General features: G+C 39.4%; 1 non-coding gene and 1 pseudogene across 1 annotated transcript; both read right to left on the reverse strand.

Annotated features, from left to right (window-relative positions):
- Positions 1-9,132: 9,132 nt before the first annotated feature.
- Positions 9,133-24,111, reverse strand: LOC122066263 (annotated as a pseudogene).
- Positions 13,155-13,261, reverse strand: LOC122066264. The gene has a single exon (XR_006136313.1). It is a non-coding gene; the product is annotated as a small nucleolar RNA R71 (small nucleolar RNA).
- Positions 24,112-25,111: the final 1,000 nt, after the last annotated feature.

Here is a 25,111-nt window from a genome sequence, read left to right on the forward strand (position 1 = left end):
CATGCCCTTAGTGCTTTAAGTGAGTGAAAAACAGGAAATCTTCAACAAAATTCTCTAAAAAAAAACAACCATGAGATTCGAACTTGAGACCTCTTGGTGAGCAAGGGAATTTTGTACACCATAGCTCACCAACTACGCTAGATAGTTGTTGTTACCAAAAACAAATCTTTAATCACTTAAGGATGTGGTCCATCGATCCTTGTTGGAATTTGAAGTATTCCTTATACCTCTGGGACAATTGCAAACGGGCTGGTTCTGCATCTCGGTTCAGTTCTGATCCATTATTCTTTTTCTGACCCGAAAAGAATAATCATTTGTACGGGTGACCAAACAAATGTGTACTTTTAATTGAACATGTCCATCTTGCTCAGAATTTCGTCCTCTTCGCAACCATGGAAAGAAATAGGACCTCTTTACGTGTAAAATTGAAGATATAGCATCCGATAGTCCTTAAGGCCTTGAAAATATAAAACCTGCAAAAAGAGAGTAAAACCCAAGGTAGCTCCATTCTAAATATGTAAAATGCATGTTTTACTACCCTAGATTTCACACATAAATGTGCTCATCAATGCGTTTTTTCTATTTTTGAAAATGCATTTATCTATTACATATTTCAGTCAACAAAGTGTAATGATTACCGAACCTTTGGTTCACCACACAAGTATGGCTTTACGTGTTTTTTGTATGAATCTAATGATATGAACGTGTTAGAAACATCTAAAATATGATTTACTAAAAAAATAAAGAAAAAAAAACACTGTTTGGGGGTCTAAACCTATGTTTCCACTAAACTGGGAAAAATTCTCTGGTTTCCTCGAAATTTCCCAGGTTCTGACCCAAAATTTTTGTCTCCCCAAAGGTCAAAACCCAATACCTTGAACCTTAAATGGAGATATTCTAACAACAGCAAGGTGTAATAGCCACAACACTGGGCTAGTTTCTACCTTTAGCAACAATCACATCGTACCGCAAAAGTGGCATCCTTAAAAGTCTCATTAAACATACCATATTGGTTTATCTAACATTGCACCCTATTGACAAAGGGTCATGGCATAGGATATATATTTTTAACCACAATAGTATGCATGTCTTTAGTAATGATATAGTTAGTGTGGAAATTGTTGTGCCAGAATCACCATTGTCAACACCGCATCCCATACCCAAGCCTAAGTCTAGTATACATACAGTTAGTATGGCATTATTGCAATGGAATTACCAATAGCCACACCACAACCCATGCCCAATCTTAGCTCTAATACACACAAAATGCATTATAAAACCGCGTGGTGATTAGTAGCAGTTTTATCCTCAGCCACACCGGATCCCACACATTCATAATCACATTCCATCCACAATTCATACTCAAACATTTGACATATTTGAAAGTAAATCATACATGCGATTATAATTAAAAACATATGGGTGAAATGGCATACATTAGTTTTAAAATTTAATAACACCCCAAAAGAAATCATAGCACCAATCACTTTGTTTGTTCACTTGGAGAAGAAAGTTCCATGAAAGAATGCCTGAAAAGTGCCCCGCTCAGCCTCACCGAATGGTGAATTTCTCTATCTTAATTACAAGGGTAGGTGTTGTCTAATGGTTTCAAAAGGGTCATTTAAAAATCCCTTAAACTTCCTTAAAAACAGTTTAGTATTGTCCATTAATAGATGTATGATCTGCCAGTGGTCCTACCGATGATAGACATAGAGTCCAACCCAATTTAACTTCAGAAACTCCACCAGAAGGTGTCTAATCTATTGGTGACCAAAATAGAGGCTGAATTCCATTCAACCATCAACCGGCAGATGGTCATCGAGTGATAATAGATCTACAGTTCGGCGTCTACTGGTAACCGCCCAGAAAGTGTTGTACACCTTGAGTCTGATGACCTTGTATCATTAGTTGGATTTGTTGAGTCACCCAAGAATACGGAAAATATCGGACCCGCCAGGGAGATCATTGTAGTGTCCCCACCAATAATATGGCTAGTACCAAGGGGTTTGGGAGATAGGTGTGGGCGTGCAAACTTTAGTCCCATGTCACCTAGGGAGAGATTACTAGGCTAATTGATAACATCTAGCCTCTTTAACATGGCACAACGTATTTGAAAGCCTTGATGCCCATGGGCCAAGGAGGGAAATATTGTGCAAGGTTAATGGGATTGGGATGTTATAAATGGTATTAGATTAGACCTTGACAACATGTGGGGCCACAACGGGGATGTTTTGTGCCTAAGGGGGCCAAAGATTGTGATACCAAAGAATACGGCAAATGTCGGACCCTCTTGGGAGATCGGTGAGGTGTCCCCACCAAGAGTACGATAAGTACCAAGGGGCTTGGGAGAATGGTGAGGGTGTGCAGACTTTAGTCCCACATCGCCTAGGGAGAGATTACTGGACTAGTCGACAACCTCTAGTCTCCTTAACATGGCACAATGTGTTTTAAAGGCTAGAGGCCCATGGGCTAAAGAGAACAATATTGTGTAAGGTTAATGGGGCCCGGGCGTTATATTTGCAAAAGGTCTTCCCACCTTTCATTTAAGCTCGGATGATCATGTTCTCACTGAGCCAATCGGGAGCTATGTCGATTCTTCATTCGAAACCATTAACCCATTTTGAGCTAAAATGCTTCTAAAGCTTAGGGAACATCTTTTGAGCTCGAGAAAGACATGTAACACCATAAACTGGAAGCAGTTGACCTTAGTCTTATAGCCTAGTTGGCATAAGAGAGCAGACTACTCTGCTATGGATCCATATGTATAGTAGTAGGAGAGAGGGAATTTGGCTAATTTATTAGCCAAGGAAAGAGCAGAAAATAGCCAATTATGAGTGGGACTAGTCCTACATTAGCTGGACTTAAGAACCCAAAAGTTAGGACAGCAAATGAGATTAAAATGGATAAACTAGAGGGATGCCCTGCTGCCAACCGGCCAGTCGGTTCGGTTGGCAGAATATAGAAAAATTAGGTTTCTCTTGTGGGGCTCACATCCCTACATCCCCGAGCCTGGCACTTACCTAACATGTAGAGGTCAGTATTGGTGGGGTCCATTGATGAGATATTGATTTTAATTAGTTTTAGTTTTATGTTTTTAAAATAAATTTTGTAAAGTCATTTTAGGACCCTTTGGCTGAATTATATAGCAAGCCACCATTATTGTTTCACCTTATTTTCTGCTACAAATTCAGTGGAACAGCAACAAAAGGAAGAAGAAGAAGAAAAAGAAAGAAAAAGGAAGAAGAAGGAAGAAGCAGAAGAAGAAGAACTAGAAGGAGATAAGGGAGTAGCTATCCCTCTCCTACTTCCTACTGTTATATTATTGTTTTTGTACACATATTAGAAGGTAAAATTCTTCCACCTTAATTGTTGTACAGTATTTCTATTATCTAGGAACAAAATTCACCTTGGTTCCTAAGCATGCAGCCACCCAAAGTGCGCAACCATAGACTGCATGCATGGGATTTGAGTGGAATCTAAATACAGAGACTGAATAAATTTAGTCATGCATGTTGTACCTGTAAAAATTAGGTAATATACAGGTTGTATTTGGTCTTTGTAGCTATGCACAGCTAGGTTTTAGGCTGCATGCATGGGATTCATCATCCCAGATATGAAAACCCAGCTGTAGCACCCATATAAATAAAATATGCTTGCTGAAATTGTAATTAGAATTGGGTACAAACCTTTGATGGTCTCTATACTCCCAGAATTTCAGTTCAGACCTTGCACGCAAGGGGTTTTTTCCCAAGGTGGAAGTGAGTAACCTGAAATTTGAGTTTTGCTAGTTGGGTAAGCATTGGACTATATAAATTTAATTCTACAGAATTTTCCTATGCCGAAATTGTGCAATTGGTAGATTTCAGACCTATAGCATAACCCTACTGCAAACCATAAATTGGGTTTGAGCTCCGCATGTTCAGGATTGGGCTCCCAAACCTGAATTTTCCATCCTAGGAAAGTAAATTAGGGAATTCATTAGTGCAGAATTTTAATTCATGTAATTGGGAGTTTTGTGGGCTGTAAAAGGACCCTAGAGGCCTTAGGGAACCATCCCCATGTTTCCATGATCAATATCCATTGGCCATGAGCAGCCCAACCCTAGGAAATCCACAGAACAGCCTTTGGGAGTGAGAAAATTCTGCAGAAATCGACCCGCCTGTTGAGCAAGCGGCCAACCTGTTGTCTCCCACCGGTTAGGGTGTTTCAAGCCCAAATCAGCCCCAATTTTTCTGGACAGTACCCTGCCCTTGTGGATTATGTTCCCTACCTTGTTTACCCAAATTAGCCCTATGGGTAGGGGTAGTTCGAGGGTTTTTCCGAGACTTTAAATTAGGATTGAATATGCACTGTTGAGAGTCATTTTTAGGTTCAGCAGTGAACCTATACATAGTCATATTGGGTGTATAAATGCTTAACAAAAATAATACACATTGGTTTAGGAACCTAAAACAATCGGGTGAGAATACAAAGTTGTTTGCAGGAATCCTATTGCACATCTGATTTGGGTTTTGAGGTGAGTGGATATTTGACTTTATTTACAGAGTGTTTATGCATTATTTCTATTTTTGCATGAACTGTGTGAATGAATGACATGTCATATTGTTTCTATTCATGTTGTTTGATATGATGGACTTATTTATCTTGTGCTATTATTATTGCTAACTTGTGAATATGGAAGGATGTGGTTGAGGAATGGTTTTGGACTGCAAAGGTCAGTGAGGTAAGTTATTGTGATTTTGTGGATGAGGTCTATAATTGTAACTATGGTATTGATGGTTTGGGGCACAGTGTGGCTAAGGTTCTTTTCGGTACCCTGGGCCTAGAGATCAGAGGATGTGTGTATGTATGGTGTGTGATGAATGATGATGGTATACACATTCATGTAGATTGCATCTAGTTAAGATTCATAGACCATGGTGCTAAACCCCTTGCCAGTAGGGGGTTAGGTAATGGCTAATCCCATGAGATGGTATGTTTATGATGCAACATGGGTGACCGATGGGTTTTTCGAGATCGTGGCTACCTTAGAACACGGGTGAACGAGGGGATTTTTGGGACCGTGATGGTTCTACAACTTGGTGTGATCAATGGATTTTCTGGGATTGAGGTTGTAGGGTGGGGTTACCCATTAGGCATTTACGAGGTGACCGATGGGTTTTTCGGACCTGGGATATGATCTATGTTATAGTAGCACTGGTACCTTATCTTGGACTTAGTAATTGTTTGCTGGGTATTGTTTGTTAAAATCGGATCATAAGCATCATATAATTTATTTTGACATGCATTGCATCATTTGTTTGCGTGTGCTTGCATGTACAGCCCTCACTGGGCTTGTGAAGCTCACCCCTCGTTGATTATTCTTTTTAGATGGTGGAACCGGTGCTGAGGCAAGAATGGACTTTGGAGTGTTCAATTGCTTGTAAGGTCTGGTGCAATTTCTTCCATATTTTTAATGTTAGATGGCCTCAACCAAGTTCTCTCATTGAGCTAGCTTAAGGGTGGTCCTCCATGGCAAGCTCAATCCGTTTAAAAGAGGCGTGGCTGGATGAATTTTTACTTATTCCCTATCATATTTTCTATGAATGAAATAGAAGATAATATGATGAGAATGGGTGTCCATCTGGTCTAATTTTGAAGGCAGCCCTGAGTAATATTGGGGAGTTATCCCATGTGAGGGCGCTTCTCTCATGGTCAATGGTCGATTTTCTTCCGTTTAGAAGCCTGGATTTTAAGGTAAAATTTACCTCTGCATCTGTCATAATTGAGGAACTGAAGTGGACTAGATCTATTGTTGGACTAGTCAAGTTGAATATAGATGGTTGTTTCTTGAGAAATCCAAGTTTGTCAGGGGTTGGTGGAGTGGTTCGTAATTGTTCTGGATTGGTGTTATTTAGTTATCATGCTATCCCACTTGGAAATTTAACTAACTAATAAGTGGAATTCTCCTACCTTGTTATTGATCTGAAGTATGTAAAGGAGATGGGTGAGGAAAGGCTGTGGGAGGAATGTGATTCACCGATAGTGGTGGAGGTTGTCTTAGGAAATATATTCCTTGGGGCTTTCTACAACAATGGACGTTATTTAGTCCCCTTCTCGAATCTATTATTTCAAGGTTAACGCATTGTTTTAGGGAGGTGAATCACAAGAATTGTTGGTCTAGAGCGTGAAACTAAACTAGAAGCAGTAGCCTCAGCTCCCTTGATAAACAGGGATCCGGAAATGGAATGAGAGTTGCAATTCAATGACTGGAAAATGACTATGTTAGTGATGTTTCAAGCGGACAACTAAGAACATCTTTTTTTCTCAAAGTCAACTCCATACCTTCATAAATCGCTTAAGAGTTTTTGTTTCCTCGAATTAATTAAGGGTTAAAATAAAAGACTATTATTTCATGACATATTATCAATACATAATACAAACAAAAGATAGAACAAACTCTACCTATCAAGGGTAATCTGTTTCCGTAGAAGGCTCAACCCTATTGCATGCATTTTGTAAAGAGATTGGTTGGTCTGAAAATTTTTCGATTGCAATTTGATCGATAATAAATTTATTAGCTGCCTCGGTTAAATGGCTTCCATCCCAGTTAACTCTAACAGAAGGGTTTGCGCAAGATCCTATGAATGTTGGTTTCCCATCCACAACTACTGTCGACTCACACCATGCAGTATTGCTAAAGTTATATTTGCCTCCAAAGCCACAACAAGCTATCAATGGTTGCCGAAACCCTGCAGGAAGAATCACAAATTTGTCAATCATCTCTCTCTCTCCTTCTCTAAAATATTAGATGATGATGACTTACCAAAGTCCTGAGGTTGACTCATTAGGAGGTACTTGACACAGTAAATGTCCACATATGGGATGGCAGCCAAGGGAAGTTGCTTTCTCATTTCCACAACAGCTTCCTTCAACTTCTGATTGAAGTATTGTGATACCTCATTATAAGGAGTTGCACAACCAGCTTTATCTATGTCAGATGCATTACTCACTAGAAAGTTTGTAAGGATATATGCAGAACAGCTAATAGGACCTGTGTTATGGATCCAGAATGATCTCCCTCCTAAATGATACACTGCCTACAAATTAGAACCACATCCATCCATAAGGATATGAAAATCAAACTATAAACCATTTATCAAAACCAAACCAAACCATTAACATAGAAATGATGAAATCATTTAAGAAGTCTCTAATGTTGGTTTCAAAATTGAGATCGTTTAGTTGACTGGTTTAAACCAAACTAAACCCTTTAAACCGATGACAAACTAATTAAAACTAATAAATGGATACATAGTAAGTTAATTCATTCAATGTTAAGTTTACAAACATTTCGCTAAAAAATTAAAAAGGAAAAAAGACATTCGAATAAACCAAAAAAAAAAAAACTTAAAATTGACGATCTTGATTTCATTATCTAAACCTGTTTATAAAACAATTCGGTTTCGGTTTAACCTAATATAGTTTACAAGGCATTTGGACTGGGTCCCCCAATTGCAACATATTATACAAATCCATTGTTTGAGATTTAAAATGTAACCACAAGCGTACGGATCAATGTAGCTATGGGTCGAACACAGGGAAAGCAGCCACTTTATTTTTTTTATTTCTTTTAATAATACGAAAGTGAACCGATTAATGGTTGTGATCTAATTCTAATTACTGTCCTAAACATATGTATCTAAAATAACGTCCTAACCATTCGTCATCTAAGAATTTAAAGACGTAAGCCACGCAACCATTCGTCTTCTAAGAATTAATGGATGTGGTCCATCGATCCTTGTTGGCATTTGGAGTATTCTTGTACCTCTGGGACAATTGCAAACGGGCTGGTTCTGCATCTCGGTTTAGTTCTGATCCATTATTCTTTTTTTGATCAAAAAAGAATAATCATTTGTATGGGTGACCAAACGAACGTGTACTTTTAATTGAACACGTCCATCTTGCTCAAAATTTCGTCCTCTTCGCAACCATGAAAAGAAATAGGACCTCTTTACATGTAAAATTGAAGATATAGCGCCCGATAGTCCTTAAGGCCTTGAAAATATAAAACCTGCAAAAAGAGAGTAAAACCCAAGGTAGCTCCATTCTAAATATATAAAATGCATGTTTTACTACCTTAGATTTCACACATAAATGTGCTCATCATCCATATTGTGATTAATGAAAACTTAAGAACGTCAACAACAGATACGCACTAACAACACTACTGCCTAGGGAATAATAAATTTACATGGTTATTAAGACGGTTCAAATATTAGAAGACGATATGATGAGAACGAGCGTCCATCTGGTCTAATTTTGAAGGCGGCCTTGAGTAATATTGGGGAGTCATCTTATGTGAGGGAGCTTCTCTCATGGTCAATGGTCCATTTCCTTCTATCGAGAAGCCTAGATTTAAAGGTAAAATTTACCTCTACATCTCTTACAATTGAAGAGCTGAAGTGGACTAGACCTATTGTTGGATTGGTCAAGTTGAATATAGATGGGTGTTTCTTGAGAAATCGAGGTTAGTCAGGGGTTGGTGGAGTGGTTTGCAATTGTTTTGGATTGGTTTTATTTAGTTATGCTATCCCGCTTGGAAATATGACTAACTATAAAGTGGAATTCTCCTCCCTTTTTATTGGTCTGAAGTATGTAAAGAAGATGGGAGAGGAGAGGCTGTGGGTGGAATGTGATTCACAGACAGTGGTGGAGGTTGTCCTTAGGAAATCTATTCCGTGGGACTTTCTTCAACAATGGAGGTTATTCAGTCCCTTTCTTGAATCAATTACTTGGAGGTTAACACATTGTTTTACGGAGGTAAATCACAAGAAGTGTTGGTCTAGAGCTTGAAACTAAACTAGAAGCAGCAGCCTAAGCTCCCTTGATAAATAGGGATCTAGAAATGGAATGAAAGTTGCAATTCCACAACTGAAAAATGGCTATATGTCAGCGATGTTTCAAATGGACAACTAAGAACATCTTTTTTTCTCAAAGTCAACTTCATCCCTTCATAAATCGCTTAAGAGTTTTTGTTTCCTTGAATTAATTAAAGGGTAAAAATAAAAGACTTTATTATTTCATGACATATTATCAATACAGATTACAAACAATAGATAGATCAAACTCTAGCTATCTAGGGTAATCTGATTATGCAAAAGATTCATCCCTATTGCATGCATTTTGTAAAGAGATTGGTGGGTCTGAAAATTTTCCAGTCACAACTTGATCGACAATAAATTTATTAGCTGCCTCGGTTCAATGGCTTCCATCCCAGTTAACTCTAATAGAAGGGTTTGCGCAAGATCCTATGAATGTTGGTTTCCCATCCACAACTACTGTCTGCTCACATCATGCGGTATTGCTGAAGTTATATTTGCCGCCAAAGCCACAACAAGCTACCAGTGGTTACTGAAATCCTGCAAGAAGAATCACAAATGTGTCAATTATATCTCTCTCTCTCTCTCTCTCTAAAATTTTAGTTGATGATGACTTACCAAAGTCCTGAGGTTGGCTCATGAGGAGGTACTTGACAGAGTAAATGTCCACATATGTGATGGCAGCCAAGGGAAGCTGCTTTCTTATTTCCACAACAGCTTCCTTCAACTTCTAATTGAAGTATTGTGATACCTCATTATAATGAGTTGCACAACCAGCTTTATCTATGTCAGATGCATTACTCACTGGAATGTTTGTAAGGATATATGCAAAACAACCAATAGGACTGTGTTATGGATCCAGAATGATCTCCCTCCTAAATCATACATTGCCTGCAAATTAGAACCACATCCATCCATAAGGGTATGAAAATCAAACTATAAATCATTTATCGAAACCGAACTAAGTCATTGACATAGAAATCATGAAATCGTTTAAGAAGTGGTCTAATGTTGGTTTCAAAATTGGGATCATTTAGTTGAATGGTTTAAACCTAACTAAACCCTTTAACCAATGACAAACTAATTAAAACCAATAAATGGAGACATAGTAAGTTAAGTCATTCAATGTTAAGTTTACATCCATTTCACTAAAAAATTAAAAAGGAAAAAGGACATTTGATAAAAAAAAAATTAAAATTAACGATCTTGATTTCATTATCTAATCCCGTTTGTTAGACAATTCAGTTTTGGTTTAACCTAATATAGTTTACAAGCCATTTGCTCATGGGCTGGGTGGCCCAATTGCAACACAATATACAAATCCATATTGTGATTAATGAAAACTTAAGAACCTCAACAACAGATACACACCAACAACACTATTGCCTAGGAAATAATGAATTTACCTGGTTATTAAGACAGTTCAAATATTATTAATTACCTGAATATTCTTGGAGAGCTTGCTAATTACATCAGGAATGTTAGCTTTGATTTCCTCTAGAGATTGGTTGCTGAATAAACCCAAACCGATATCATTTTGACCGATATCAAATGTGTAAAAAGCTTGACCAAAAAAATCCTCCTTGGGTAACAAATTTGGGTAGATTCCACCTATCAACAGATGATGAATAGGATTTTATGAACCGGTACTGCTAAATGATTTATAGCTATAGAGGGATTTTAACTAATTAAATAATTACCTCGGTTCCTGATTAACTGTTATCTGGATTTGAATTGTTGGAATTGGGAGACTTGCACATCCAAGTAGAAGGGGCTGGGTCCTCTCCCAGTTCGGCTTTTATCTGAAGGCTTGATTGTTGCCCTCGATACCGAGAAATTAGCACCATGGATGAAGCTAATTCCCAATGAATTGAAATATGTGCTGAGGTTAGGTAATTCGAATCTTTCAGCTGATCAAAATATTCCTTATTTTAAAATCAATGATCAAGTCAATAACTATTCCATTGCCTTTGCATTAACAATAAGAGATTCGATGAAAAAATAGGATTCATGTGGCCATCTCTTTGTTTGCAGATTTTTAGCTCAAAAGAAAAGGGAAAAAGGCATGGGGGAAGGGGGGTGTACAGTTGGGGGACTCCTTAAAGCTTAATCCCATTACCTGTAACTCATACTATTTGATCTATCCAAACATTACTTTACTTCATAGCCCATAGCATTGGCCTATTTCAGTCTCCGAACGTAAACGGCTTGAAAGCAACATATTTTGTGGTTTTCCCTACAAATATTTGGAATGGCAATCTGGTGGGTTGGATAGAGACATGCCCCACTCCACCTCTAGTGAGGTGGTTGTGTATCACCAATATTGGGTTGGTGTGGCAGGCTTTAAAAACTTGAATTGGGATCTTGATCAGTCCCAGTTCATTCAGGTCTAGATCGATTCAGATCGGCCCTGGAATTGATATATTAAGGAATTTTCACATAGAAACAGCTTGAGTTCACACCCAGCTATATCTAGGTGTAAGTAGTGAGGGTGGAGTTCCTTCCCCCCACCCTAATAAAAAATCTGGGAAATAATGAAACAAAGTTTAATTTCTACCCATGAAATCAATGGTGAGCCTTCCATCTGAAGGTCTTCAAGTAGGCATGTCACACCCCACTCCCAGTAGACCCAATTTACCATTAGGAATACCGGTGGTGTGAGTAAGACACATACCTGTCTTACAACCTACCTGGATCTCTGATAGCAGTACCTTAGCATATTCACAATCTCACAACACAAACCAATATAAGCAGCGGAATTAGAGTATAGTAGCGGAATTTATAAATAAAATGGGAAAAACATCTAATGGTAATATAATAGCAATAACCGAGTTATTCTATTATGTTCATCCATGACATATACTATAATCTCAAAAATATACAATTCACAACTATATCCAAAAGTACCAAAAGATGATATACAATCCATAACTCAGAGTAAGCACAGTGGTCACAAGCACAGTCCTGGTCGTGCTCCTCTGCTTCTAGCATCCACTAGTCACTCACACCGTACTCCAGCCCAGAAGATACTGGATCACCCAACATTAGCACCCCAATACCTACATCATCATCTATAAAGGGGTGTATACGTGGGGTGATCTTTCGAACTCGCTCAGTGAGGGGTGGGGTCAAGCACATCCAAGCAAGTCAATAGCAGTAGAAATTTATGATGCATGATTGCAGATATTAAACACATAGTCCATGATGTTCGTGATGCAGTTCATTTATTTATTATCAACCTAACAATACAAACTAAGTCTGGTAAATGCTATTATGGCGCATTAGGTTGTATCCCTCATCTTAGAAATGACATTGACCTCGTAGCGATACAAACCCTAGCCATGATTAGAAGCCTACCGGTCCCCGTATGCATCCATGGGTCACCCAACAAACCCCTGATAATCCCCTTCTGGCAGTCATGTCATTGGTAACACATCGACCACGCCGGACAAGTTCCCGCCTCCGACAACAATCACATCGTACCATGGGAGTGGCACTTTAGAAAGGCTCATCAAAAATACCACAATGACTTATCCAACACTTCAACCCCTATTGGCAAGGGTGCATAGCATAGGGAGTGATAGCTAACCACAGATATACTACATGCCTTCATAATGATACAATTAGTATGGATTACACGATACCTCAGGAATTGACCTGAGCAACCCCGGATCCCCTGCCGGTAAGCTCCCAAAAGCAAAAAAAAAATCAAAAAAAAAATCAAAAAATCAAAAAAATCATCAAAAAGTTTTGCTATCCATTCTTTTGTGCTTGTCTTACTTTAGTTGTGGAAAGTTTTTCTGTTGCATGAGTGTTAAGTGGGTACGTAATACTAAGAATCGGTTAGAAAGAAGAGATCCAACAAGTAGTGACCCTATACGTTTGCTCTCTTTAAAACCCTTTAATATGGGAGACCAACAGCAAAACCCTTCACCTAAATCTCTGAAAGATAGGTTCTACCCTGCTAGAACAGCCCAACCTTCCTGCATAGTTCTACCACAAGCCCAGGGTAATAATTTTGAACTCAAATCTCAATACCTCACTATATTGCCCCACTTCCATGGGTTGACCTCTGAGGATGCATACCTATTTCTAAGGGAATTTGAAAAGGTATGTGTTCTAATTAAGATCCAACAGCTTTCTGATGATGCTGTTAAGCTTAGGTTTATCACTTTTGCATTGAAAGACCAAGCTAAGAAGTGGTTGTATGGGTTACCCACTAATTCTATAACCTCATAGGAACAGTTCATAGTTGTCTTCCTTAAGAAGTTTTTCCCAACTCACAAGACCAATAAGCTTAGAAGTGACATCCTTCATTTTAGGCAAAAGCTTAGTGAGTCATTTTCCAAACTTATGGAGAGATTCAAGGATCTACTCCAAGAATGCCCTCACCATGGCCTAGACCTATGGCATTTATGTCAAATAATTTATGAGGGTATTAATTACCCAACTAAACAAATGATAGAGTCTATGTGCCCTGAGGGATTCACATCCTTTACAGATGAAGGAAAGGCATGGGAATTCTTACTTGACTTAGCTGACAAAACCCATGAGTGGAAATCAACCCAAGAGAGTGAAAGAACCATAGGAGGAAAATGATATTTTGTGGATGGGATAGTAGCCAAGGAAGCCCATTTGGATAGCCTAATCAAGAGGATTGAGGCTATTGTTCCTAGAGAGCCATCATCAATCAATTTGGTTAAGATTTGTGCTTGGTGCCAATCCCCTGGACATGTCATAGAAGAATGCCCCAACACCTCTGGGGGCACTTCTAATGATAGTATTAATGCCTTATACCAGAATAATCCATATAGTAACACCTACAATCCAGGATGGAGAAATCACCCAAATTTCTCTTGGAATCAGGGCAACCAAGTAGGACCTTCCAATTTCTATAATCAAGGTCAACCTGGACCCCAAAGGCCTCCCTTTGCACAACAATCTTTTTCCCAAAATACTTTTCCTAGGTCAAATGTAGGACCTCAGGCGAGTTTTCCTAGGGCCCCTCTCCTATCATCTTATCAGCAACCCCCTGGGTTTACCAACACTGGAGAGGCAAGTAGAATAAGTGACTTGGAAAAAAATACGGCCCTCCTCATGACAAGCCATCAAAATCTTACGAGAGAATTTACCCAAGTTGTCTCAATTATGCGTGAGAGGGAGAAGGGAACTTTACCCAGTCAACCAAAGCCTAACCCTAGGCATCATCAGCCTGTTAGTTTACAAGGACCAACTAATGCACCACTGAATATAGTACAAGGTCAGACCCAACAAGGGCCCTCTAACCAATGTAATGTTGTTTATGCCCTTAGGAGTGGTAGAGAGTACCTACAGAGTGTCCCTAAATCTTCCTCATCTATTACTCATGTTAACTCTCCTTCAGTTGAGGACACAAGTGTGCCTCTTGTTCCAGGTTCGTCTGATGAACCTAAAGATTTTTCTGAAACTAAAGATGATTTGGTTGAGGAAACTAAAAATGATTCGTCTGAACATGGACAAATCCCTAATAGTCCTTATGTTCCTCCTGTCCCATTTCCTAATCGCTTGGTAAACAAAAGGAAGACTGCTTCTATGGATAAAATTTTAGAAGTCTTCAAAAAGGTAGAAGTGAACATCCCTCTTTTGGATGCCATATCCCAGATCCCCGCATATGCAAAGGTACTAAAAGATTTGTGTACTAACAAACGTATCACTAGTGTGCCCAAAAAGGCGTTCTTGGCAGGTAACATTAGTTCCATAATTACTCAGCCTATAGCAGCCAAGTATAAGGATCCAGGGAGCCCTACCATATCTTGTGTCATAGGCAACACCTATATTGAGCATGCCTTACTTGACCTTGGTGCAAGTGTGAATCTTTTACCTTACCATGTGTACAAGCAATTAGGATTAGGAGAATTGAAAGCCACTGGAACTACTCTTCAATTGGCAGATAGGTCTGTTAAGGTTCCTAAAGGGATGGTTGAGGATGTCTTACTAAAGGTGGGGGAATTTATTTTCCCTGTTGATTTCATTGTGTTAGATACTAAGCCCTTCTCAACCAAGGATGAGATTCCAATAATTCTAGGAAGACCATTCTTGGCTACCAGTAATGCATTAATCAATTGCCGGAATGGTTTCCTAAGATTATCTTTTGGTAACCAAATTTTCGAGTTTAACATGTTTAGGATTGGCAAGCAACCACATATAGAAGAAGAGATCAACATGCTTGAGGATTTTTTGGATTTTTCTGATGATTTAGTTACCAACTTTGATATTGATTTTGATTCAGAATTCCAAGAGTGTATGGATGAGTTGGATGATGATAATGAAAATTTCTTTTCTGAAGTCTTGAGTCTTCACACACTTGTGGCGCCCTTAGGACCCCTTTCCAATTCCATTCCCAAACCTTCCATAGTTGAGCCCCCTAAGCTAGATCTTAAGGAGTTGCCATCTAATTTGAGATATGCTTTCCTAGGGCCTGACCAAACTCTTCCTGTAATAATTTCTTCAAATTTGACTTCTAGCCAGGAAGAGGAGTTACTTAAAGTGTTAAAAGATAATAAGGAAGCCCTAGGTTGGACCATGGCTGATATCAAGGGTATAAGCCCTTCCATTGTGCAACATCATATACATCTTATGGAGGATTCCAAACCATCCACGGAACCCCAAAGAAGAGCTAACCCAGTGATGATGGAAGCCATTAAGAAAGAGATCCTAAAGTGCTTGGATCATGGAATAATTTATCCTATTTCTGACAGCCAATGGGTCAGCCCAGTTCACGTAGTGCCTAAGAAGTCTGGTGTGACTGTAGTTCCTAATGCCAATAATGAGTTGATCCCTACCCGTGTCCAAACAGGATGGCGTGTGTGCATTGATTACAGGAAGTTAAATGCGGCAACCTGGAAGGACCACTTCCCATTGCCATTCATTGACCAGATGTTAGAGAGGTTAGCTGGACATGAATACTATTGCTTTCTTGATGGATATTCCGGCTATAACCAAATCCCAATTGCTTTAGAGGACCAACATAAGATCACTTTTACATGCCCATATGGAACATTTGCTTACAGGCGTATGCCCTTTGGGCTTTGCAATGCCCCTGCTACGTTCCAACGATGCATGATGAGCATTTTTTCTGACATGGTCGAAAAATTCTTAGAAGTATTTATGGATGACTTTTCAATTCATGGGAATTCCTATTCTAAATGTCTTCATCATCTTTCCCTAGTTTTGAAAAGGTGCATATCTAAGAATTTGGTTTTGAATTGGGAGAAATGTCATTTTATGGTTAAATCTGGTATTGTTTTAGGCCATGTAATATCCAAGGAGGGAATTAAGGTAGATAGAGCCAAAGGGGATTTAATTGATAATTTACCACCTCCTCAATCTGTTAAGGATGTTCGGTCTTTTCTAGGGCATGCAGGCTTCTATAGAAGGTTTATTAAGAACTTTAGTCAGTTAGCCCGACCTCTCACCTCATTACTTGTCAAAGATCAGACTTTTGAGTTTTCCAAAGAGTGCCTAGAATCCTTCAAGCAACTTAAGAAGGAGTTGACCAATGCACCCATTGTTCAACCACCTGTTTGGACTGAACCTTTTGAACTGATGTGTGATGCTTCAGATTTTGCCATAGGAGCAATTTTAGGTCAAAGGATTAATAAGTTGCCCACTGTCATTTTCTATGCTAGTTGGACCTTAAATGATGCACAACTCAATTATACAACCACTGAAAAAGAATTTTTAGCTGTTGTGTTTGCATTAGAAAAGTTTCGGTCTTACTTAGTTGGTTCACATGTGGTGGTGTATACTGATCATTCTGCCCTCAGATACCTAGTTCAGAAGAAGGGTGCCAAAGCCCGTCTCATTAGGTGGGTTTTACTTTTGCAAGAGTTTGATTTAGAAATTAGGGATAAGAAAGGAGTTGAAAACCTAGTTGCAGACCATTTATCCCGGCTTCCCAATTCCTTGACTGTTGATTCTCCAGTCAACGAGAACTTTCCAGATGAACAATTATTTGCAATGTCCAGTGAACCATGGTTTGCTGACATAGTCAACTTCTTAGTTTCAGGTGTGACTCCGGATCACTGGTCCACCCAAGATAAGTATAGGTTTCATTCCCAAGTTAAACACTTTGTCTGGGATGATCCTTATTTGTTTAAGATATGTCCGGATCAGATTATCCGACGATGTGTTCCTGATCATGAGCAACATTCTATTCTCTCTTTTTGTCATGATCATGCATGTGGTGGACACTTTGGACCAAAGAAGACTGCCGTAAAGGTTCTCCAATGCGGATTTTATTAGCCCACTCTTTTAGAGATGCTTTTGATTTTTGCAAGGCTTGCCCCGCCTGCCAGTCTTTTGGCCGTATCAATAAGAGAAACATGATGCCTCTAAACCCTATTTTGGTAGTTGAGATCTTTGATGTTTGGGGCATCGATTTTATGGGACCATTCCCTAATTCCTTTGGGAATTTGTACATACTTTTGGCCGTTGATTATGTTTCTAAATGGATAGAGGCCATACCTTGTAAAACTAATGACCACAAAGTGGTGGTCCAGTTTCTCAAAGAGAACATTTTTTCCCGCTTTGGTGCACCACGTGCAATAATTAGTGATAGGGGTACTCATTTTTGTAATCGACCTTTTGAGGCCTTAATGAAAAAGTATGGGGTCACTCATAAGTTATCTACCCCTTATCACCCCCAAACTAGTGGCCAAGTGGAGGTGTCTAATAGGCAGATCAAAAAAATCTTGGAGAAAACTGTTAATCCCAACCATAAGGATTGGTCCCTTAGGCTCATTGATGCCTTGTGGGCCTATCGGACTGCATTCAAGACTGACCTTGGCCAGTCTCCCTACCGTTTGGTATATGGGAAAGCTTGTCACTTACCGGTTGAGTTAGAGCATAAGGCCTTTTGGGCTATTAAGAAGCTTAACTTTGATTTGTCTGATGCGGGAATTCATCGTAGGCTCCAACTATCTGAGTTGGAGGAACTTAGGAATGATGCCTATGAAAGTTCTAAGATTTACAAGGAAAAGACCAAAGCTTTCCATGATAAACACATTCTGCGTAAATCTTTTGTAATTGGTGATAAGGTCTTATTGTACAACTCTCGATTGCATCTTTCTCCTGGTAAGCTTAGATCCCGATGGGATGGCCCATTTATCGTTCATAATGTATATCCCCATGGGGCTGTGGAGATTTTAAATCCAGGAACAGGGGTAATTTCGAAGGTTAATGGTCAGCGTTTGAAACCGTTCCTCTAGTTTCCTACTACTAGTAGTGAAGAGGTCATGGATCTCCATGAACCTCTTTACACTGATGACTAACTTTTAATCAGGTATGACCCCCTTGCATTGTCTTTGCTTTTAATTCTTTCCATGCATTGAGGACATTGCATGACTTAAGTGTGGGGGAGGGAAACCAGTTTTTGTTTTTTTTCTTTCACTTTGTTTTGTTTGTTTTTCTTTTTATTTTTGAGCTTGCTAAGGATGAAGTCCTACTTTGGCTTTTAGCTAATGATCAGACCATTCGGATGCTTGATGTATGAAAATAAAAGTTTTGACGAAGGTACCCATTTTGAACGTATAAAAACCCTGTTGAGAAGAAAGAAACAAGCATGTGTCTTGAGATGGGACTTTCTTTTAAAAAATAAGAGACCCCTGTTTTATGGTGATGGACCATATGTAAGTCTGTGGGTTCCTTGTACTTTTGATTTGGAGTTGAGACCTTCTTTTTAATTTGGCATGAGTTGATAAATGCACAATTTTAAATGAAATGAGAAATGTGGTATAAAGAAGAATAAGAGTTGATTCCTTTGGAACTAGACAGGGCATTACGCCTCAAGAAGCGTGGTGTCTTGATCGAAATTCCTTGGGAGGAAACTTCTGAAGTAACTCTAGCATCACTGCCTTTGTGGGCATATGCAAAAAGCGAAGCTACATAGTAACTTGGGTGTCTGGTGTTTGCTCCACCATGTTATTCAAGCCAAAAGTAGTGGAGTAGAATAGAGCTTATTAGTGAAAAAAAAAAAGAGAAAAAATCTGCAAATGTCATTGATGCTTGGTAACATGTTTGGTCAAAAATGCTCCAATGCCTTAGTCATTGATTCCCTATTTCTTCACAAGTGGTTTTGCCCTAAGATAAGGATGTTTTGGAAGAGACGAGGTGAGTTCCAAATTAAGAAATATGCTAGTGCCTGGAATTGATAAAGGGTAATAAAAGTTCAAGTGTGGGGCTCCCTTGTAAGAGAAACTATCTTTGCTCCGGATTGGTATGGGCCATACCTTTAGCAAAAGTTGGGATTTGTTTATTCTGAATTTTGGGTGTATATTCACTGTAAACACCCACGAGACACAACTCATCCACTAGGGGTGACCAAGGGGTTTAAAGGCTTGTTGCACATGCTAAGTGCAACCGTGATTCCTACGAAAGTGAGTTAGTTTTTTTTGTTTTTATTCTTTTTCTTTTTGTTTTGCTCGAGGACTAGCAAAGTCTAAGTGTGGGGGAATTCTGATGAGCACATTTATGTGTGAAATCTAGGGTTGTAAAACATGCATTTTACATATTTAGAATGGAGCTACCTTGGGTTTTACTCTCTTTTTGCAGGTTTTATATTTTTAAGGCCTTAAGGATTATCGGACGCTATATCTTCAATTTTACACGTAAAGAGGTCATATTTCTTTCCATGGTTGCGAAGAGGACGAAGTTCTGAGCTAGATGGTCATGTTCAATTAAAAGTACACATTCATTTGGTCACCCGCACAAATGATTATTCTTTTCGGGTCAGAGAAAGAATAATGGATCAAAACTGAACCGAGATGCAGAACCAGCCCGTTCGCAATTGTCCCAGAGGTACAAGGAATACTCCAAATGCTAACGAGGATCGATGGACCACATCCTTAAGTGATTAAAGATTTGTTTTTGGTAACAACAACTACCTAGCATAGTTGGTGAGCTATGGTGTACAAAATTCCCTTGCTCACCAAGAGGTCTCAAGTTCGAATCTCATGGTTGTTTTTTTTAGAGAATTTTGTTGAAGATTTTCTGCTTTTCACTCACTTAAAGCACTAAGGGCATGGAGGGGATTTCCACATCAAATTAGAAGCAAGGAAAATCGTGGAAGCAAGAAGAGAAGAAAAAAAAAAGGAAAGAGAAAAAAAGGGGAGAAATAAAGATTGTCCAAATCTTCTCTCTCCTCCACATCATCACCAAAATATTGTCCAAATCACACAAAGCAAGAAGAAAATCGTCCCTTGGAGGGAGAAAAAGAAGAGAAATAAATTAGAAAAAAAAAGGAAAGAAAATAAGCAAAAAAATTATAGGAAATTTCTCAAAGTTTATTTCTCTCTTTTCTCTCCTCCATCTTAGCACTTTTGGTCTCAAAAGATCTCACAATCAATAGTGGGTTTCTCCCTTTTAGGAAAGAGAAATTTGTTACCCTACCTCCCCATTCCCTATAAATACAACTCATGTTAGAGGAGGGGAGACAATTCATTCTTCTTCTAGTTTTTTTTAGTTGCTCTCTCTTTCTCTTGCTCTCTCTTTAGTTTTAGTTCTTCTTTATCTTTTCTTTAATCACTTTTGTAATAGTTTTTTTTGTTTTATTTCAATTAATGTAAGCACTCTTTTATTTTTATTCAGCTCTTTTTGTTTATGATTTATGCAATTGAGTTGTAATTTTTTAAGTTATAGTTCTAGGCTTAAATCTAGGTGACAAGATCACGAGCCGTGGAGCAATTTTTTTTCAAGTTCAAGCATTTATTCAAGTAAGTAGGCTCCTTCAGTAGTCTTCTCTCCCCCCTCTCATTCCCTCTTCTGACTACCCTTTCTTTCTTAATTTAGGATTTTTATTTTCAGTCGTTACATTATTGTTATCCCTTTCCCCCAAGGTTCATGGCTAGTGTATGTGTTGGCTTTGCCCCTCCTAGCCATAGAACCATCAATTTATTGCTTTTATTTTAATTGTCTCCCTTTTCCTTAAAGCCAAGTAGAGTAACCCTTGTAAGAGTGACTCTCTGGTCAAGTAGGGAAGCTCATATTATGATGCATCCCTCGGGCTAAGTAGAGAAACCTACTTGTGAGTCTCTCTCTAGCTTTATCCCCTTTCTTTTACTTTATTTTTATTTCAACATTTTTTTTCTTTATTTATTTATTTTTTTTAATTGTGTGAGTTGTTTATTTTCAGTTATTTAATTATTTAATTTTAATTACGTGGCTTGCGTCTTTAAATTCTTAGATGACGAATGGTTAGGACGGTAATTAGAATTAGATCACAACCATTAATCGGTTCACTTTCGCATTATTAAAAGAAATAAAAAAATAAAGTGGCTACTTTCCCTGTGTTTGACCCATAGCTATACTGATCCGTACGCTTGCGGTTACATTTTAAATCTCAAACAGTAATCCATCTCCAAATACAGTCCCAGGGACACGATACTAGAGAGACCTTGGCCACAAAGTGAAACTCGAGACCGTTTACCTGATCTAGCATATAAATAGTAGTTGAGTATGGACTATGCAACACCGGAAAGACCTCGGCCACGAAGCCTATCCATTTCCAAATATAGTCCCAGGGTACACGATACCAACGAGACCTTGGCCACAAAATGTAACCCGTGACTACAACTAACTCTATTACACATAATCAATGCATAAATGTAACATACATACGGCAATCACGACACCGGTACCACCTCAGCCATACCGGATTCCGTCTCACACACACACACACACATCCAACATACATACAGTGATCACGGTATTGGCACCACCTCGGCCACATCGGATCTCGTCTACATTCCATACAATTCATATCATGATCATAAAATGACAATTTCAATTGAACATATAATTCTAAGCATGTGAGAAATTTAATAAATAATAAACATTTCAAAAATAAACAAAGTCCATTCCTCACCTGTTTTACGATCGGTTGTGTTTGGGTTCAAGTATGGCCTCCGATCGATCAATTAAATTCTGACTTCAGAGTACGTGTACATCACTATCCTAGACACAAGGGAATCATGCATCAGTACGTTTCAAAAACATCGGGAGGGACCCACACAGGTCACCCCCAAAGGGTACAGACACAGTTCTTAGGTGACAGTACTGTCACCGGAAACACCCACTGGAAACAGGGCATTTCTATCGAAAATATCATGATCATAAAATGACAATTTCAATTGAACATATAATTCTAAGCATGTGAGCAATTTAATAAATAATAAACATTTCAAAAATAAACAAAGTCCATCCCTCACCTGTTTTACGATCGGTTGTGTTTGGGTTCAAGTATGGCCTCCGATCGATCAATTAAATTCTGACTTCAGAGTACGTGTACATCACTATCCTAGACACAAGGGAATCATGCATTAGTACGTTTCAAAAACATTGGGAGGGACCCACACAGGTCACCCCCAAAGGGTACAGACACAGTTCTTAGGTGACAGTACTATCACCGGAAACACCCACTGGAAACAGGGCATTTCCATCGAAAATATCAGTCTTGTTTCTAGTGGAGGTGATAGAGAGCACATTAGACTCATTTTTACACCGGAAACAGCTACAGTCCTTCCTGTGCCATATTTTTTGTGGACACAGAAAGGTCCAACTCGAATTGGGGCTTTTCAGCTTAGGCCCGATCGTTGGGATTTGTTCCATGGAGTTTATAGGGGATGTTTCTAGCATCATTCTAAGCCAAGAAAATTCCATTTCCACCATGCCATTTTGAAGATACGTCAATCGAACGATCAAAACTCTAGTTGGTCTTTTGGCATTACATGTTACCGGAGCTCACAGGGCTTGGTTTGAGCTCGGTAACAACACCGGGAGGATAGAACACCCATCCTACAACCCTAACATGGATTGTACACCAATATTCCATCTATATATAGCTTTATCTAGGTTAAAATGAAGAGAGAGAGTGGCATGGGAGATTGTACTTACCTCCGACAGCGATTCTGGTAATAAGGCGGTATCCGGCACCAAGGTAGGCCTTCAATCCCCTTCTCCTTCCTCTTCTTCTTCTTCTTCTTTGTCTCCTCTTTCTCTCCTCTCCTACATTGGGCAAAAGGGAAATAAGGAAATGAATCCTCATTTCCCAACTTATAACTTAAGTTAGGCCTTAGGGTCCGTTTAGTTTGGGCCTCCTTTGAACCAATCAGGTAAAAATGAGATTCAGGGCACGAAGACCCGTATATTTAGGTCCACAAGGTGTTCACATCATGAGGAAGGTGTGGAGGATGGTTTGGGACCATCCGGAACCATTTATGATGCGAGTGGTAGGACCCATAGGCATCGAAACCTCGACAACAGCCAATGTACCCACCAGAAACAGGCACTGAATTCATGCCCAGGCTGCTTCCGGTGGCTTATTTTTAGTGGTCAAGATGGCCTGCTGTCTTGACAAGCTTGCTATTCTAGGGTTGGTATTGTACAGGTGGTTGCCCTTGGGCATGCCCAAGGCTTTTGGTAATTATGACGCATGCCAGAAATCAAGTGTGAGGAGTCAGGTCACTTACCATCTGGGATTGGAAGGTATGAATCCTCTCCAATTAGACAGGCATGTAATGCACAAACATGTGGGGTCATATCTACCCCTTCGGTAATGTGCATCCGTGAGCCAAAACCCAGTCGTACTTTCGATCTCCTCCGATCTGAGGCCTATCACAACAGTTCAAATTAGACCGAATTGGGGCACTGGTGTAACATCCCCCTACCTTACAAGAATTTCATCCTCAAAATTGAATATACCTGGTAATTCAAACAATCTAGGATATTTCTTCCTCATTTCATCTTCTCGCTCCTAGGATGCTTCCTTTTCGGGGTGATTCATTCATTTCACCTTGACGAAGGAAACAGTGTGATTGTGAAGAACATGGTCCTTCCGATCAAAAATCTTCTCTGGATACTTCATATAGGTAAAGTCCTCATCCAACTCATGGGGTATGTAAGTCAAGACATGAGTCAAGTTAGAAATGTACTTCCTCAACCTAGATACATAGAAGACGTCATGTGTACCTTCTAACTCTAGCGGTAAAGCTATCCGGTAAGCTACCAGTTCAATCCTCTCTAGTATGTCATATGGTCCCATAAACCTTGGACTAAGCTTTCCCTTCTTACCGAACCACCTCACCCCTATAACTGGGGAGATTCGTAAGAACACCTTGTCTCTAACACCAAACTCCAGATGTTTCCTCCTGACATCTACATAGCTCTTCCACCTAGACTGAGCTGCCTTGATCCTTTCTCTGATCACATTCACCATCTCATTAGTAGCCTGTATCAAATCTAGACCCAAAATATACCGCTCGCCAGCCTCATCCCAATAGAGTGGAGTTTGATATTTCCTGCCATACTGTGCCTCGAATGGGGACATTCTGATGGTGGCCTGATAACTGTTATTATAGGAGAACTCAATAAGGGAAATGTGCTCATCCCAACTATAACTCATATCCAAGGCACATGCTTGGAGTAGGTCCTCCAATGTCAGAATAGTCCTCTCCGATTGACCATTGGTCTGAGGGTGAAAGGCAGTGCTAAAAGCAAACTGTGTGCCCATGGCCTTCTACACACAGGTCCAGAACTTGGAAGTGAACCTAGGATCTTGATCAAAGATGATACTAATTGGTACACCATGCAGCCTGATGATGTTATCGACATCCAACTTGTCCAACTTGTCCATAGAAAATGTGATCTTAATTGGGATAAAATGAACTGCCTTGGTCAAGTGGTCCACAACTACCCAAATGGCATCTATACCCTTCTGTGTATGAGGTAGGCCCATGACGAAGTCCATGGTAATATTCTCCCATATCCACTCCGGAATAGGTAGGGACTGTAATAACCTATGGGGCCTCTGCCTCTCAACCTTGACTTGTTGGCATGTGAGGCATCTAGACACATGCGTGGTGACATCATTTTTTATTCCTTTCCTCCAGTAGGAGCCTTTGAGGTCCTTGTACATTTTAGTGCTGTCGGGGTGAATGGAGTATGGAGAGCTATGTGCCTCTCTCAAAACTGTCTCTCAATTCACCATCACTAGACACACACAACCTCCTTTTGAACTTGAGATCCCGCTTTCAGTCATCGAGAAATCTGGGTCCTTTTGGTTTCCTTCCTGGCATTCTGCTATTAGCTTCTGCAGCTCTGCATCAATTACCTGAGCTACAGTGATCCTATCCACCAGACTAGGTTGTACCATTAATGTCAATAGTGACAAGGTGACACCCTCTACTAATAGCTCCAAGTCTAGTTTCCTGGCCTCC

This window comes from Macadamia integrifolia, unplaced genomic scaffold (assembly GCF_013358625.1).
Source record: "Macadamia integrifolia cultivar HAES 741 unplaced genomic scaffold, SCU_Mint_v3 scaffold2305, whole genome shotgun sequence".
NCBI classification, from domain to species: Eukaryota; Viridiplantae; Streptophyta; class Magnoliopsida; order Proteales; family Proteaceae; genus Macadamia; species Macadamia integrifolia.